The sequence below is a fragment of the Desmodus rotundus genome, chromosome 11 (assembly GCF_022682495.2).
Source record: "Desmodus rotundus isolate HL8 chromosome 11, HLdesRot8A.1, whole genome shotgun sequence".
Lineage (NCBI taxonomy): Eukaryota > Metazoa > Chordata > Mammalia > Chiroptera > Phyllostomidae > Desmodus > Desmodus rotundus.
Window position 1 is genome coordinate 8,897,408 of NC_071397.1, and position 17,380 is coordinate 8,914,787.

At 42.3% G+C, this 17,380-nt stretch overlaps 1 protein-coding gene across 5 annotated transcripts in view; it reads right to left on the reverse strand.

Annotated features, from left to right (window-relative positions):
• The window catches only part of USP49 (ubiquitin specific peptidase 49), an 84,747-nt gene that overhangs the window by 54,888 nt on the left and 12,479 nt on the right, over positions 1–17,380 (reverse strand). Inside the window, exons 1-2 of one of the 5 annotated variants that reach the window (XM_053914253.1) lie at positions 13,063–14,056; positions 10,946–11,027 (exon numbers count right to left, since the gene is read on the reverse strand). The exons of 2 other annotated variants lie outside the window; for them this stretch is intronic. The gene's annotated coding sequence lies outside the window, so the exon portion shown is untranslated. Of the gene's footprint in view, positions 1–10,945; positions 11,028–13,062; positions 14,057–14,246; positions 14,303–14,447; positions 14,486–17,380 lie in introns of those variants that run through there. 2 more of the 5 variants (XM_053914254.1, XM_053914255.2) reach the window with 2 other exon arrangements.

Consider the following 17,380-nt stretch of genomic DNA (forward strand, 5'->3'; position numbering starts at 1 on the left):
AAAGAAAGCAAAAGCTAAGAGCATGTTAAGGGGAAGCCCAAAGCCAACTGAGTTGTGCTGAAATAACCCAGAAAAGCTCAGAATGCTTCAGAGAGTGGAGACTGCAGGCAGGCCTGAAAAAAGGAGAACAGGGTGCAAATTCCACCCCAAGATCCCCACCTTAACTGCAGGTATCCACTGGTCAGCAGAGGGGAAGTTTGCTCTCCGGAAACTAAAGGGGCTCTGGACTCAGGCACCAGTAGGGGTAGCTCTACCGGTCTAAAAAGACCGGGATTGATGGAAACTTGCCAGTCAAATATCCCCGGCTCTTTCCGCACTCAGCTACCCAAATGCTGCAGCCAGGCGTGCGAGCCCATGGCTGGAGCATTCTCAATAGGGAAGAACCTGGCCAAGAGCAAAACACCTACAAAACCTGCCTGCTAGAGGTCATGTCCAACCCCAGCCCCCAAAGCTGGGTCCATGGCTAATCACCTTATAATAAAGACCACCAGTTTACTTTCAGAAGCCCCTATTGTGGCAAATTCAGCTTTCAGTTTTCCCATGGCTCATTCTGGAATATGGGTAAGATACCCAAGGCTATACATTTAAGGAAATTCCCTAAATGAAAGACCAAAACAAATGATCAAGTAAAGGTATTTTAAGGAAACAGAGATGATGAAGGAGGCTGAAGAAATTTTTTAAAATTATAATTAACATACTCAGCTGTTTTATCCATAAAACAAAAATAGAAAACTATTAAAAAGCAACATTCAAAAACACATAAAAATTAAAAACAAGATAGAAAATAGATAAAATTTATTAGAAGAGTCTGAAGAGGAAAGTTCAAGACGCCTCCCAGAAAGTAAAACAAAACGAAAGACGAGAAATAGAAAAGATAGGAAAATTCAAAGACTCCTCAGTCCCTAAGTTCTAAATACAAATAATAAGAGTTCCAGAGAGAAAGAACAGGAAAACTGGGGAAGAAGGGACAGTCTGGTTTGAATTTAAGAATTCAAGAAAATCCCAGAAGTAAGAAATATCTGTTTCTAAACTGAAGCCCTCAGTGTGCCCAGCACAGCAGATAAAACAAGGTCCGAGGGAGTCTGATTATCATCAGGGACAAAGGTCCTAAAAGTAACCAAGGAGGGAAAAAGAAAACCCGAGACTCAGAATATCATCAGACTCTCCTTAGCAGTAACAGGTGAAACCAATAGAGCAATGCTTGTGAAACTCAGAAAAAATACCGTCCAATCTAAAATTCTATATCCAGGGCAACTATAAATCAAGCATGAGAGAAAGTAAAGACCTATTCATACGTGCAAATTCACAAATTTATACCCCATGCTCCTTTTTCTTTGGAACTTTATGGAGGAGTTGCTTAATTAAAGTGTACCCAATAGAGGGGCACATGCAGGAAGCATGGGGCCCCGTCCCAGGGAGGGGAGGGCATACAGCTCGGCTTTGCAGGAAGGCTGATCCCAGGACAACAGCTGTGCGGGTCTAGAAAACAACCTGGACAGATTTTTGAAAATAGCGGTCTAAGCCCAAGGTTTAGAAAAATGTCACTAAATATCAAAAGAAACAGCTCAAAGGATAGAAAACGGAGGCGCCCATAAAGGCATATTGTTGCAGAGCGGAAAGGCAGGGAGCACACTTTTTATGCTATATATGGATAGGGTTAGTTAGCACTGATAAATATTACATTTTTAAAATTATTTTATTGTTGTTCAATTACAGTTGTCTGCATTGTTCCCCCACCCCAGCCAAACCCACCCCCCTCCCTTGCTTCCACCCTAAAATATTACATTTTAAAAGACCCTTGAAAGTCTTAAAAAGATGTTTTAAAATCACACCTAAAAATAAGATTTGTCAAGCAAGATTTCCGAGGAAAAAAACATGAGAGAAAAATAAATGTTCAAGGCAGAGCAGTATCAAAACATTTAGAAAACTCTGTATATTAGCATAAAGTGTGACTTTGAAAAAAAATTAAGAGCAGGAAAAAATGCTTTGCTGATACTTACTCAAAAGTCATACCCATAACACCAACAAAAAAAGAAAAATGAAAGAAAAAGTTTACCACGGCATACATTACTGGGGAAGTTCATGGTTTACGGCTATGTCCATCATGTCACAAATGGAATGTCCTTCTCCACTCAGTCAAGCAGATGCTAAACCTAAGTCAACAGAACGAACGGACTGCATCACGTTTCAGTGAGAAATGAAAACACCTAAAAAACCGCACTGCTCCCCAGGCAAGGACAGCACAAGCACTGCGAATGCCCTGGAACGAGGGAGAAAGCCGCGGGAGTCGCCCACTCGCGCCTTCCTGAAGTCGAACAAGCAGGAATGGGACTCGCGCACCAAACAGACACTGCTGCCCGGCCTTCCCTCTGACCCCGAGAAGTGGCGTCTCACTTAGGGAATACGACCTTCTCTACCCTCGAACACTTCACGTCTGTGTTTCCTGCGGCCCTCTCACAGAAAACCTGGGAGTGTAACGTGGCACGTGCTTATCATCTTTAGGATCATCTCTTACAGCCCAGGAGTGCTGAGTGTGCAGCTATCAACCCTGTGACGGGTTCCCCGCAGACCGGCAAGCAGAGGTGTGGCCTGCCGTCTACTCGGTCTTCTGGCTTCTGGGACACTGTAGACAGGGGGAAACGTCTGGATCATTACAATCTCCTATTGATTTTTGTCCGGGGTGGTTTTCTAAAAATCCAATAGGCTAGAAAGCACCTTCTGACCAAATCTATTCTGGTAAACACTTGCTCTCAGTTTTCAGCATAAATAAAAAGACCATGATACTAGATTAGCCAGGTGGATTACAATGTAGCATACTTTATAGCTTTCAAGTTGAATGCTTAAAAACAATTTCTCACAATCAGGAAGAAAACAATACTTTAAGCTTCTACATAAAGTATGATATTCTCCCTTTTTGAAGTTTGAGAAAGTACATTAACATCTTACAAAATATAATGCATAACCAAAAGTTCCTCGAGCTTAAAAAAAAATACTAGCCCTGGCTGATGTGGCTCAGTGGATTGAATGCCAGCCTACAAACCAAAGGGTCGCCAGTTCGATTCCCAGTCAGGTCACATGCCTGGGTTGAGGGCCAGATCCCCAGTAGGGGGCATGTGAGAGGCAACCACATATTGATGTTTCTCTCCCTCTCTCTCCCCCCTCTTCCCTTCTCTCTAAAAATAAATAAATAAATAATAAAATCTTTATTAAATAAAATAAAACTGATTTTTCCTTTTAAAAAATACTGTTTATTGTTTTATGCCTGCTTCACAGAAAGGAAACAGCTAATTAGAATATGAAGAAATGCTCAAACTCACAAAATATAAAGTGAGACATCATTAAGTGGCAAAAATTAGCAACGTGGACAATACCCGGTGTTGGGGTGGTGGGGAATACGATGCCCGTGGCATGGAAACTGATTCAACAGCTTGACAATACTTATGACGCCACAGTGCCGCTCCTGAGTCTGCATCCCAGAGAAATTCTCAAATGAGTCCCTGACAGACACGCACAGGGCTGTTGATTGGTAGCACCGTTTATGGTAGCCTAGGCACCCATCACTATGGGAATGGATACACACCATGGAATACTGCATGGAGACTGCAGTTAGGACCAATTAGCCAAATGTACATCTAAAAACACACATAGCTCTTAAATCAGTAGTTAGTGAAAAAAAGTAAAAACTGAGCAGGATCTATAGCATTTTTACAGGGAGAATTCTATAGCCAAATTCTATCGTAGTGTGATATAATGAGGAATTTTGGAATTAAAGGTGCATACACACAAAAGAAGCACTAAGTATTTTATAAAGATGTATACAGAATTAAGGACATATAGCAAATACATTAGAGAGGGTGCTTGTGGGGTGGGAGAGGAAGTTGGGCACAGGAAGGGGGCTGAACAGAGGGCCTTTATACACCGATGCCAGACTGTGCCCAAATCACAGAGCATGAAGTCCAAATTCAGAATATCTTCATTCATGCATGCATTAATTTATTCAATAAAAATTTATTGAACACTTCAAGTGCCAAGTACTGTGCTTATATATAAACTTTACTTATTATTTCTGAAGGATTTTTTTAAAGAATCCTCAAAAATATTTCATATGTTTTAAGATATGTTTCAACTGGAAGTAGAAGGGGAAAGTAATTTTGATTGGAACACAGTATATATTACAGTGTGAGAAATTCATCATTCTTAAAATAGAGGAATTTAATTTTTATAGTATAAAACTTTACACTTGTTTTTTCATAAAATATAAATATACCCTGAAGTTTTTTTTTAAATGACAAACTTAAATGAAAAGTTGAAATGCAAAAAGAACTCTAAAGCCCTACACAATTACATTGTCATATCTCAGTTTACAGGTAAAACACCTTTTCTCATGGCTCTCAGGGATGAACCTATTTCTTTTTGGAGAAATTCTGTCTACTTTATTTGTTCCGTGTAATTTTCCCGCAAAAGCTATTTCGACAGCCCAGGAACACTTCGCGCCAGATCTCTGTTTTCTCGGATTTCACGAGCCGGCTGCTGGCTGCCAGTGTAGGTGTTGTAGCTAATATGCTCATTATGCAGCACTGCTAACAAAACTGATTAACACATTTGGGGGAAAGTGATACAGCTATTCCGCATCCCGTGGGCACAGAAAATGATGCTTTCTCCCCAAATTACCTGTTCCCCTCTTTTTTACAAACCCCAAATGTTAATATACTTACACGATCAATATTGGTAAACAAAACCAATAGCAACTTGTAGGACACCATGCATTAGAGCTCTAATATTATGACTCTTCAGTATTTTTACATTTTTTTAACCCTCACACAAGGATATATTTATTGATTTTAGAGAGAGACAGAGAGAGAAACATCAATGTGAGAGAAACACCAATCGGTTGCTTCTCACCAGCTCCCAAGGGAGGACCTGGCCTGCAACCCAGGCAAGTGCCCTGACTGGGAATCGAACTGGCGACCCTTCAGTTTGTGGGACAATGCCCAACCCACTGAGCCACACCATTCAGGGCAGACTAAGTAATATTATCATCTCCAGTTTATAGATCACTGACCAATCAAATGCAGGCTCTTTCTATTACCTGTAAAGCCTCTCCCAAATGGCCTCAACCTCCACTCTATTCCCGCTTTCTGCATTCCAGACATTTCTGACTCAAAAATATGACTGGTGTTTCTCATGTGAATGGATCAGTTCTGCACTCTGGCCGGCCTCCTCCCTCTTTCCCCTTACTGCCACAGAGGTTTCCACCATAAAGATGTTCTCAGTTAACCGCTTCCTCACATACTCATGAAAAGTAAACAGTATAGACGCATCTAGAGTATAAAAAGTGGCTATCTCCTCCCCCCAAAAGGGAACACCTCAGTGACAGTCCTTCACACCTTACAAAATTAGGGATAGTCTACAAACATCATCCTATCGTGTGACTTTTAACTAGCTTTATTGCGGACATCTTTCTCCATCAGGACACAGAGGCGCACTGCGTTTTTACCAGCTTAGTGGCGCTCTGCTGTGTGGACCAGCCCCTGAGGAACTTCATTTTTCGCTGTAACAAACAAGCTATAAAGAAAAACTTTGTACTACAGTTCTCATGCAATTGTATGAATGTATTTATAGGACGAATTGCCAGAAGTGGAATTGCTGGGTCACAGGGAATGCACATTAAATTCCAGTAGACATGGCTACATTCACCTCCAAGGAAACTTAATTTCAACTTCCCCACATCCTCATTCACTACCGGCTATCACCAACTTGTTTCATCTTTCAATCTGATACACAAAAAGTAGTAATTATATGTTTTATTTTGTATTTATTTAAAATATTAGGATTACTGAATTTATAGCTTAAAACAGATTTTGAATTTATTACTAGTTATAGGCTAAGCTGAACTGCCTATGAAGATAAAAAAAGAATTCAAGAAGCACATTAACAATGTAACTGGAAACTGGGAATTAACCAATTTGGGATTTTAGCAGGGAGTAGACAATGAGGCCAAGCACAAATGAGTTTGATCTCTTCATTAAAGTACACATAACTTTCAAGTGAAATGCACTGTTACCAGTTCTTCAAACTATGCTATACATTTTAGAAATGTTTCTTTTAAAAGAGTATATTCAGGCCCTGGCTGGTGTGGCTGAGTGGACTGAGTGCCGGCCTGGAAACCGAGAGGTCACTGGTTGGATTCCCGGTCAGGGCACATGCCTGGGTTGTGGGCCAGGTCCCCAGATGAAGGCATGTGAGAGGCAACCAATCAATGTATGTCTCTCACATCGGTGTTTCTCTCCCATCTTTCTCCCTTCCTTCCCTTCTCTCTAAAATAAATCAATAAATACATAAAATCTTTAAAAAAAAATGAGTATACTCAATTCCATAGTCATGTGTTCACTTTCTCACCTTTACTTACTCATAATACCTCTTTATGTGATCAGTCCACTTGGATATTTTACTTTTATATATGTTGCTTAAAAATCTGACCGTTAACCTCTTTTAGATGTTACAACACAAGAGTGTAATTAATTAATTAATATCCAGCCATGAACTTCCAAAATAATTTGGACAATTGATATAGGTTGTTGTGTTAGACCACAGAAAAAAGGGAGAATAAAGGAAGTAAATGTGAGCAAAACACACAGCCCCACATACTCTATGGACGCTTGCGCAAATGAAGTGTCTTCTGTTCAGGAATGCTGACGCGCTGCCCAAGGCTGGAGGTCTCTGATTATAATGCTACTAGCAATGATGGCTGAACAGAGCTGTTCACACATTTTCTCACCTGATTTTCTTTGTGGCCACATCCAGGCAACATTTTGTTAGGTGGACTCTAATGAACTCTAACGGGGACTTTGATCTTATTATTCTGTCCAAAACCGCAGAAATAAGTACCACAAATTATCCAGAATACCAGAGAGGTTTTGGCTCAAAACTGATAAATCAGCAAACCCCTCTCTACCCTTCCTTTAGTTCGCAATTAAACTTATATTCCTCACTGAACAAACTGACCCTTAGGACTTTATCTCAAAGTCAAAGTTCTTGCTTCTTGAACATATCCACATGGTCTATCCAAGTGAGCACATGACATATACCACACATCACCTTTCCCATGTCAGAGATTGAAAGATAGAGCAGGGGCAGGAAAGGGCAGAACACCAATGTGACAAAGTGCTAAAGCCAAGCTATGAATTATCTTTCAGCCACTCTCAGCTGCATTGTGAAAACGCTGAAGCAAAGTAGGGCCTGTCCTTCCTTTGGGTAGATTCGAGTGTCTAAAAGCATCTTCCTAACTTGCTAGCCACAGTGCTGCCCTCCCACCCCTCACATAAGGGGCCCAGCAAGAGAAGGACCGCTGGGTCCTAAAGACAATGACAAGAGCTCTGTATTCTGACAATGGGAGGGAGCAGTGAAGACCAGCTTTCTGGGCTCTAAACTCTGCCAGACGGCCCTGCTAATCCTCCCCAAATCCCACAACGATGGGGTGGGGGTGGGGACAGAACAGAAACAGCCCAAAGTTGAATCAAGGACAGTTGCTCCGGATTACAGGAGGTCATAACATTTTTATTTAAAGGGAGGGGGGAGGGGTGAAGGGGCAGGGCATATACAAAAAAGCCTGTATCTCTATAAAAGCATAAAAATAAATTTTAGCCTTGATCCTTCTGATGTGCTAACCAACATCTGCCCCCAATCATTTGCCAGCCGAGGCTGCATGGAAGGCACACGGTAGCAGGCGTTTTCACACAGTGAGGCTGGGAGAGATGCTGCTACAGTGTAAGTCACTAATTAGCTCAATAGAAGACAAAGAGAGAAAATACCTGTCACAGAACGCTGTTTACAACGTGACATATAATAAAAACAGCCCTGAACATTTCAGAAAAGCGCCGTACTTTTCAGACTTCTATTAGCATGTAAATGGCAAAGGAACAGTATCGCAGGCTTAAAAAACTGCCCATACCTCACAGACAATAATGCGTGACTGGGAAGAATGCTTCCCGAATAATTTGTAATTTTCTCGTCCTTATGAAAGCAGAGTGTTTTTAGTTATTACAATCAGGTTTAACAAGAAGCTACATTTCCTCAGTTTCATGATCACTGAAAACGGGGGAAAGGAAGAGAAGCTCCCAAGTGCTGTATTTTACATTTGTCGGACACAGATAATAATAGTGCTTTCACTGAAATCGGACAGGCCTCACTCTGCAGGTCACGCCTTTATCGAAAGGACAGGCTACCATTTTCATAATAAAGATTGAGGATGAGCTGGAAGGTGGCAGTGGGGAGAGGGGTCGGTTAAGTCTCCTTATATGACAACTAAAAAGACTCCCCAAATTTAGGTTATTTGGGGGAAGGTAATAGAATGTTACAATATTTATATTCATTCCCTTACCATAAGGCAAAGCTATTTGTATGAATTGCAACCAAAGTTCTTATACATTTTGCACTTAGATCTTTTTCACCCCTGGCTTAGCTCAGTGGACTGAGTGCCGGCCTGCGAACAGAAAGGTGGCAGATTTGATTCCCAGTCCGGGCACGTGCCTGGGTTGCAGGCCAGGTTCCCAGGTGGGGTGTGTGAGAATCTGATGTTTCTCTCCCTCTCTTTACGTCTCTCCCTTCCTCTCTCTAAAAATGAATAAATAAAATCTTTAAAAAAGATCTTTTCTAACTCCTTGAAGCTACAAAAAGATCTTCAACATATGTCTCAGCCATGGCGTTGAACAGCCCTGTGGCTCTGGCTGGCACCCACACACCGATGCATCGCATATCCTGACGGCCCACCCAAGTGTGAGCACATCGCGCCAAGTGCCAGGGAGGTCCCCAGCAGAGCGACACAACATGACAGTTTCTGCTGATGCGGGAGGGGCCTACAAACTCATCACTCACAGGTAAAATAAGGTTTTTCAGCACAGACTGAAGAAAACAAACCATAACACCACAAAATCCACTGATGCCTTTGCTTCACATGTTTGACTAAGTCAAATACATACCAACTTGCTGATCCACTCAAGACATTCTTGCCTTCTCTTTCAAAACTTGAGGCCTACACAGCCTTTTTTTTCAAATTTACTTCTTTAAAAATAAGTGAGGGTTGGGCAGAGGACAGCAAAGGGGGGAAAACTGTGACAACTATAATAGAATAACAATTTAAAAATGATTAATAAAAAACCCTCAAGTGCGATAAAATGATAAAGCAAATAGGGCAAAATGAAAACTGGTAAATTTAAATAAGGGTATATAGAAGTTCCTTCTGCCATTTTTGCAACTTTTCTATACGTTTGAAACATTGTTAAAAAAGTCAAGTCACACCCAAAATAGGGAGTATTAACAGCAGATGTTCTCTCATAGGGTTGTTGAGTTTCAACCCATTGACATACTTCGCTCACGCTGGACCCTTAGCAGACACTAATTAGCAGTTATCTTTCTAAAAGATAGGCTCAAGTGTATCAGACGAACCACTCTGGTGGGGGATGTGGGTAATGGGGGAGGCTATCCACGCGTGGGGGCAGAGGGTGAATGGTGAAGCTCTATACCACACCCTTCATTTTGCTGTGTACCGAAAACTGCCCTAAAAATATAAAGGCTTTCCCTGACTGGTGTGTTCCATGAGCTGGGCATCACCCACAATCTGAAAGGTAGCTGGTTCCCTGGTCAGGGCACATGCCTGCGTTCCGGGCCAGGTGCCTGGCTGGGGGCGTGAGAGGGGTAACTGACTGGTTTCTCTCCCTCTTTCTCCCTCCCTTCCCCTATCTCTAAAAAATAATTAAATAAAATCTTTTTTAAAAGTCTTAATTTTTTAAAAATGAGTACATCGACGTACTCAACCAAATTAAAGCATGCATAAATGTACTTAGTATATTATTTACAGAGGCGAACAAAGAGAAGATAGTAAACCCTCTGCAAGAGTCTGAAAAGAGATTGCTTATGGACGTCCACACTGAGAGTTCCATTTTTCCTCAATGGCAACAATCGTTCAACTACAAGCCTGTAGGGTATATGAGAAGACCAGGGTCTTTTTCTAGCTAAAAAGGTAGACAGGTAACCATTAATCTGCAATGCCATTATACATTTTTTATTGTTTTGGGGTCACTTTGTTTTGTAAATACAATTTTGTAGTAAAAAAATAGGAGCCCCTAAGAACCTTGACATGATCTTTGCATTAGACATGACCTTAAGGGATCTGTCCCAGGTTCCCTATCCAGAAAGGACCCGAGAAACAGTTAATAACAGAACCACTGCGGCGATCATTTAAGTACTGACAAACAGGACCAATTAAAGGATTAAAATAAACCAGCACCGTTTAATCTGGAGAAGAGCAGAGTAAAGGATGACTTCACAACAGCCAAGTAGATGTAACACCACACAGGGCACAATGAATCTGAGTATAGGCTTTGCCAGCAAAATGCCAAGGTTCAAATCCTATTCCTCATGCTTCCCTTATTTAAAAAAAACTACAAATAAATGAATAAACAAATAAATCATTTAGTTACTACTTGACAAAAAAACCCCAAGTATTATTTAGAATAAAAGATTATCAGTTGTCTTCTAGTACAAATAAAATGTCTGAGTATAACCTTGGGAGAATCACTTAATCTCAAGGAGCCTCTATTTCTTCACAGGTAAAATGGGAAGGGGAACAGCGCCGAGCTCAGGACGGGTGTGAGGAGTAAATGAGTTAAAATCTGCAAACAGTTTACAACCGTGTCTGACACAAAAGCACTATACACGACAGCTACTCCTATTAAGTTTATGAAGAACTGGCATCTTCTTAATATTCTACAGTAAGCCAATATTTTTACTCAAAAACTGAGAAGGGAGTAAGAGAATAAATACAGATATAGCATGAAGCGTGTGCTGGTCCTTATACAGAAAATAACTAAATGCTGGAAAAGATGACTTGCAAAGGTTCCTGCACTACCTCTGAACATTTACAAAAATAGCATAAATTTTCATCTACCTGGGATAATTTAAATGGGATATTGTCTGAAGTTGCAGGGTAAACTACAGGTCCTTTCAAGGTTTCGTCCCATCCAAAGAATCTACGATTAACCAGAAAAACATTTAATTATATACAACCTACTTATTCAAATCTGAAAACATAAAACTTAAAAGTTTTTGCTTAGCAAATAATATGACAAACAAAATAAAGTTAAATTGAGTAGAATTGTACTTGATGAACAAAGGAAAATAAAGCTTAAATTTATCACTGGAGTCCTTACTGGTAAATAGTATTAGTTGAACCAAAAGATCATCCATTTTCAGTTTTAGGAATATCAACTAAGTCCCAACGATTCACAGACAGTTGATGACTTAGCACACTATGGCAGCATGTGGGAAAAAAAGACAGGGCTGAAACAGATCTTTCCCTTGCTTAATCTTATAGCTTGTATTTTCTTCCTTATCGATATCAGTAAGTCTAAAATAACTTATATAAGAACACCAACTATGAAACAATTACACTATTAAAATGGCAATACCAAACACAGAACACCACCTAGTAGTAATTCCAGCCCAAACACATCTGCAAGGAAAAAATATGCACACACATCCCACAGAAACACACAACTTATACCAAAGTTACTCTTCAACATGGAAGTTAATATTTCAGACTAACCCCCTTAACTTAGCAGCAGAAGTAGTCATTTTAAAAAATCCTCTGTTAAACTGGTAAATCAATCTAATCACCTTGAGTGCCTGCTTAAAGAATCTAGAATCCACGAATACAGTTCACAGCTGCACTCAGAATTAAGATTCCAAATTATTTGTATGTATTGACAACCAGTATTTCTGATATACACGAATCAAAATGCAATCTTTGCTGTTACAAATGCCTTCAACCTGCTTTTATACAAACACCCACAAAACAGTGGCAATCCAAAATTTACACCACTTTGAAAAAAAGTATCTTTGTGTATCTGAATGTACACTAATGAAATAACCTCAAATAAGATTACCAAGAACAGTTTGCATTTTTTCCCTAGGTAAATTATATCCTATCCTTGGGCACCATCAAATGCAAAGTACAATTGTTCACATTCTTAGCTAAATGTAAAAGCTTCAGAATAAAAAATCATCCAAATGCATACTCAGGAAGAATAACCTAAATTTTGTCCCAAATTCCTTATTTTCAATTTCTAAAAGTGTCTTAAAAATCAAAAGCTTCTAGAAAATTAATATTAATATGGCCTTCCTTCCTCACACCTACAAAACAGGAGAGGAAGCGGAGCTGTCCAAGCCCCAGCTTGCATTCCCTCGTAGCGGCTTTTCCCCCGATCAAAATCATTCATAAATTCATTATTTAACCTGAATGATAAATCCCACTCCAAAATCCTCCACTATTCTACAAATCTCCCTTTCTTTATTCCATTTTGCTAAGTGGGTGAGTTACCTACTCCAGTATGAAATGTCCCACACAAAGCTAAAGGCAGCTTGGGAACTCAAAGCCCTTGCAGCCCTGATTTAAATCTAAATCTCTTCCCCAGCAAACTTCCCTGGTTGGTTATTTGCTTTTCTCTGAAATGATTTCTCAGTATTCTCCAGCCACCAAACACAACTAGGCAGAAATCTGGTTGATTATCAAAACAAAAAGATCTTCAGGTTTATCTCAGTAACAGCAGGCTCTTGGTTGAAACACAAAACCAGGGTGCTGTGGATAAAGCACCCTGCCTGCCCAGCACTTCTCGGGGACAACACTGTGACAACACAGCACTATCACACTACACTGGCACAGCCACATCGTGAAAAATACACCCCACTCTCCTAGGATCACAACCCTAGTGAAGTGAACTGGTTTTCAGCACTGCGTTGATGCTTTACCATGCAGGCAAGAACAAAACCAAATCAAAATGGGTCTCATCTTTTCAAAGTGGACGTAAAAGTCGAAGTAAAAGCAATGAAAGGTAGAAACAGGTTCAAGATTCCTTGAAGAAAGAGGTTTCTGGAATTTCCTACATTTATGGACAAAAGGACTCACAGTTTCAACACAGTTCTCTTCTCAACAAAGAACTCGTTTCCTGCACCCTCCCACCTTACTTCTCAGTTTTTACCCCTGTCTCTAGGTCTCTTTTCACTCACCATGGTTCCTCCTCTTCTGCACCAAAGGCTCCCTGCACTCGATCCTTCACTACAGCAAGTGCCCTCATCCACGCAGACCTTCTGGAGGACCTCCCCATATCACGCACATCTGATTCCCACTCCTGCAGTCTGCCCCAGTTCTGCACCCACCAGGACTCCCCTGACTTCCCTTAACCCTGTTCTCTTCCCTTCCTCCCCATCTCATCCTTTAAATCCCGGGGCCCATCTCTGCCTTACTCCCTTCAGCCTCCGCTTTCAGCCCTGTCTCTTCACCTCCCAGCTTTTACCTTGGGTCTTGCTGAAGCTCGTCAGTTACTACAATTCCCCAGTTCACCTGTCCCACACCGCCAGCACTTCTTACACCCTTGCTCTCCTTTCCCTTCAGCTTTTCTGGTTCTCAAATTGTCCTATAAACGTCCTATCGCATGCCTGTCCTTTCACCCCTCCCTTCCACTACGCTCTTATTACTAACTCCACCTGGTCCTAGTCCAGTGTACCGTTCACCCTGTCTCACTTTCTAAAATTTACCCCCATTGCCCACCAGCCCATACCCGTCTCAGAACCTCGCATTCCCACCCCACCGCCAGCCCTAGTCCTTCAGCTCATCTCGCTCTGCACTAGTTCACACCCTTGTCACGTCTAGCTCTTAATCACTCTCTCTCCTCTGCTCCTAACTATTACCCCCGCTCTGCCCCTCCTTGCTGCCCACTTTCCAACTCTCACCCCAGGACCCCTCACCCTACTACCATCCTCTGCAAAGCTTTCCCTTTCAAATCCTCGCTCTTGCACCTAACCCCGGGATCCCTCTTCCAAGCCTCGGTCTTCCTAATCTCATTCCCGGCTCGGCTTCCTGAACACCCACCCTGGTTTTTGCCTCCGTCCTACCTCCTCGGCTGGCTTCTTCTCTTGCCTTCTAACCCTTTCTCCCCTTAATCCTCATCTCGTCCTCAGCCCGTTCCCCGCAACCGCCCCCCAAGCTTTCCTTCTCTTCTCCTCTAAGCTTTTACCCAAACCCTGCCGTCGCCCACCCCGCCAAAATCGAGCGCCGGCGCGCCCGGACTGCCGGCTCTCGCCTCCCGCCGGCCCCCCGCCTCGGGCGCCCCCAGCCCGCCGGCGCCGCGGTCCCGCCCCCTGCCGCCGCTCCTCCCGCCCGTGCGGCGCGCGCTGCCTTTGTCGCCCCTCACCCGGTGTGTGAGGATTTTGCTTCTTTAAGGGGGAGGGCCAGGGTGCCGGAGATTCCTGTCCCCGCCTCCGAGGCTCTGAACGGGCTCCCTTGCCGCCGAGTCCTCCCTGGTCCCCGTCCCTGTCCCCCCACCCCCTGGAGCTACCCCCTTCACTGCTTCCCCCCCCACTCCGCCCCCTCCACTGACCCCCCCTCTATTTACCGCCATCATCAGCACGCGCGAGCTGTCACCAGGGCGCGAGACAACCGAACTCGGCCACGCCCCCTGATCGCCCGTAGGCCAGCTGCCTGAGCCCCGCCCCCTAAGCCCCGCCCCTGGGCCCCGCATTGCGCCAACGGCGCAGCGCTGGGCCCCGACCCCGGTAACGTTATCCGCTGCCAGGGTTCGCGCCACGGGCGCAAAGTTTAGGGTCAGCCACAAACGCGAGGCCAACTCGAGCCTGGCGTAACGGGCGGCGGCGTAGAGGGGCGTTGTGAATCGCGGGCCGAAGTTTGGTTGAAGCACAGGAAAGTAAATAAGGAGGTTTCCAGACAAAGAGATTCTTAAGGTACCGAATCTTCTGTCTGTCCCTCCTTCTTAAAGGGCCAGAGACTCTCTCCCGAGCCCATCTCCGCTCCCTTCTCAGCAGCCCCTTTAGCCTCGGAACAGAAAAGGAATTTTACATTAGTTTCCCCCACTCTTTTGGACCTCGACATCTCTAACCACGGCCAAGGGGTAAAGCCTTTCTCACTATCCCATCTATGTTTACGTTTCGTTCTGTTAAAAGACTTAGTTTTAACTGTCATTGGTTCGAAAGCAGGCAGCCTGCAAGCGGTGGGGTTTCCTGAGGCTGCGTTTGCAAAAGTTACTATTGGCTCCCGGAGGAGTGAGCACGTGTCTGACTTTTGCCACTGATGACCCAAGCGGGATTCAGCTGTTTTATGGAAATCCCCCCAAGGAAGAGGCTTGACCTTAAACTGAAGACGTTTTGCAGATGCTGGGGATTGAGAGAAATCACAGGGAAACAGAACGGCGGCTATTTCTGCAAGTCTTCTCTGTCTCAAGAAAGTTTCCTTCCTGGGAAGCCTCTTGGGTACATTGTCCTGACATAACTTGTGGGGCAGGGGGTAGGAGTGGGGGTTTTCTGTTACCCAAAATAAGACCAACACTATTACATCACCCAACACGTGGCTAAAGCAGGTAAAGGCTTATATTTAAATATAAGGACAAGTTAAAAATAAACATATGCGTTATCAGCTATACTGACTCAAGGCTACACACTTGTAAATGTGAAATAGAGAAGCACAAAAGCCAAAGAACAATAAAACAAGGGGGGAACAGCATGTGCGTGTATAGCTACAATGCCTGGAGCCAAGCGCAATTAGGCATGAAAACATTTCCAAAGGTAATTAACAAGAGATTTGATGGCAGAAGACCTGGTAAGGATTTGTCATGTGATTCAAGAGTTAAAAGAGTTTGAGCTAAAATTCAGCATTCCCTTTGTTGTCTATCACCATTAACGTTATTCTTTATCTTACTTGATAACTCCTTAATTATCTATTTTATCCCCTTGGTCCCCAAACCACCCAAGAAATTTCTTGTAGAATAAAGGTTGTACATTATCTTATTCTATGTTAATTCCCTGACAAAGAGTCCGACACATACTAGGTGCTTTCGCCGAGTGAAGGATTTTGGAGACACTTAAGACTTTTGAAGGAAGGGATGACCTCCGATTAGCAATTTAGGGGGGAAGGAGTCTCAGCACTGTGAGCATGTAGTAAATCAGTGGTTTCCAAGTGTAGCCTGTGGAGCCCTTGGGTTCCCTGAGACCCTTTCCAGGGGGTCCCAGATCAAAACTACTTTCATAGTAAGATTTTATTTGCCCTTGTCACTGTGATGACGTTTGCACTGATGATGCAAAAGTAATGACACGTAAAACTGTTACTGCTTTAGCACACATCAAGGCAATGGCACTAAATCGTACTAGCAATAAGGGTTATTCATTCTTCACTGCTACCCATTCCCGGGAAAAAAAAATACCTCTTCTACTTACGGAAGCCCTTGAGGAAGCACTAAACATTATCTGTTTTATTTAAGTACACACGTTTTCAGTAGTGCTATTCTTTGGATGTCTGCATAAAGCACTTCTGTTCCTTACCTAAGTACAATGTTTTCCTGGAGGAAGAGCACTTGTGCAATTTCTCTGCATTTTGCGCTGAATTAGAAATTTTTCTTGGTGGAATACCACTTTTACTTGAAAGAACAGCTAACAGAAAAACTGATTCAGGTCTCTGACAGCTATTTTCTCAAAAATAAACAACGTGAGCTTTACAGCATTTGTTAGCAATGATCAAACTCAAGCTCTCAAGCAGAACTTCACTTTTGAAAACTTATATCCACCATTGGGAGCTTAACAGCTTCCCAAGACTTTTCTGATGAGATTGGTGGTGACATTAACAAATACAATTTTTTGATATTGTATGATAAAATGTATGTCGACATTTAAAAGATCTGTAGTATTTTCCAAATGACCAATACATGATGCTACGGAAAATCAGGCCTCCTCAGTAAAAGATCCCTTCAAAGTGCAAAATAAACCAATAAATGTTAATATAACAGAATACAAAAAGTTCACTGAGTTTGAGATTCCACATTACAACTAACCTCTAGGGAACTGTGATGTAGTATCAAAGACTACCCACGATTATCTGAAAAGATTAATACACCCCTCCCCTTTTCCAACTACACATCTATGTGAGGTTGGACTTTCTTCATATCCTTCAACCAAAACGACAGATTGAATGCAGAAAAAGATACGAGAATTCACTCTCTTCTATTATGCCAGACATTCAAGAGATTTACAAAAAATATAAAACAAGGGCACTCTTCTGACTGAATTTTTTTAAACAGTTACTTTTCATTAAATAATTTATTTATGTTAACATGTGATAGGTTTATTGTTACCTTTAAATGAATTAAATACTTTCATCTTTTCACTATAAATTTTTATGAAGGTAAATGTCAACAGATGTAACCTACATAAACAAAAGCTCTTTGGGGTACTTAGTAATTTTTAAGAGCACCGAGGAGTCCCGAGACCAAAACGTTTGAGAATTGTGTAGTAGGTGAAAGCAGAAAGAATAACAAGAAGGCTG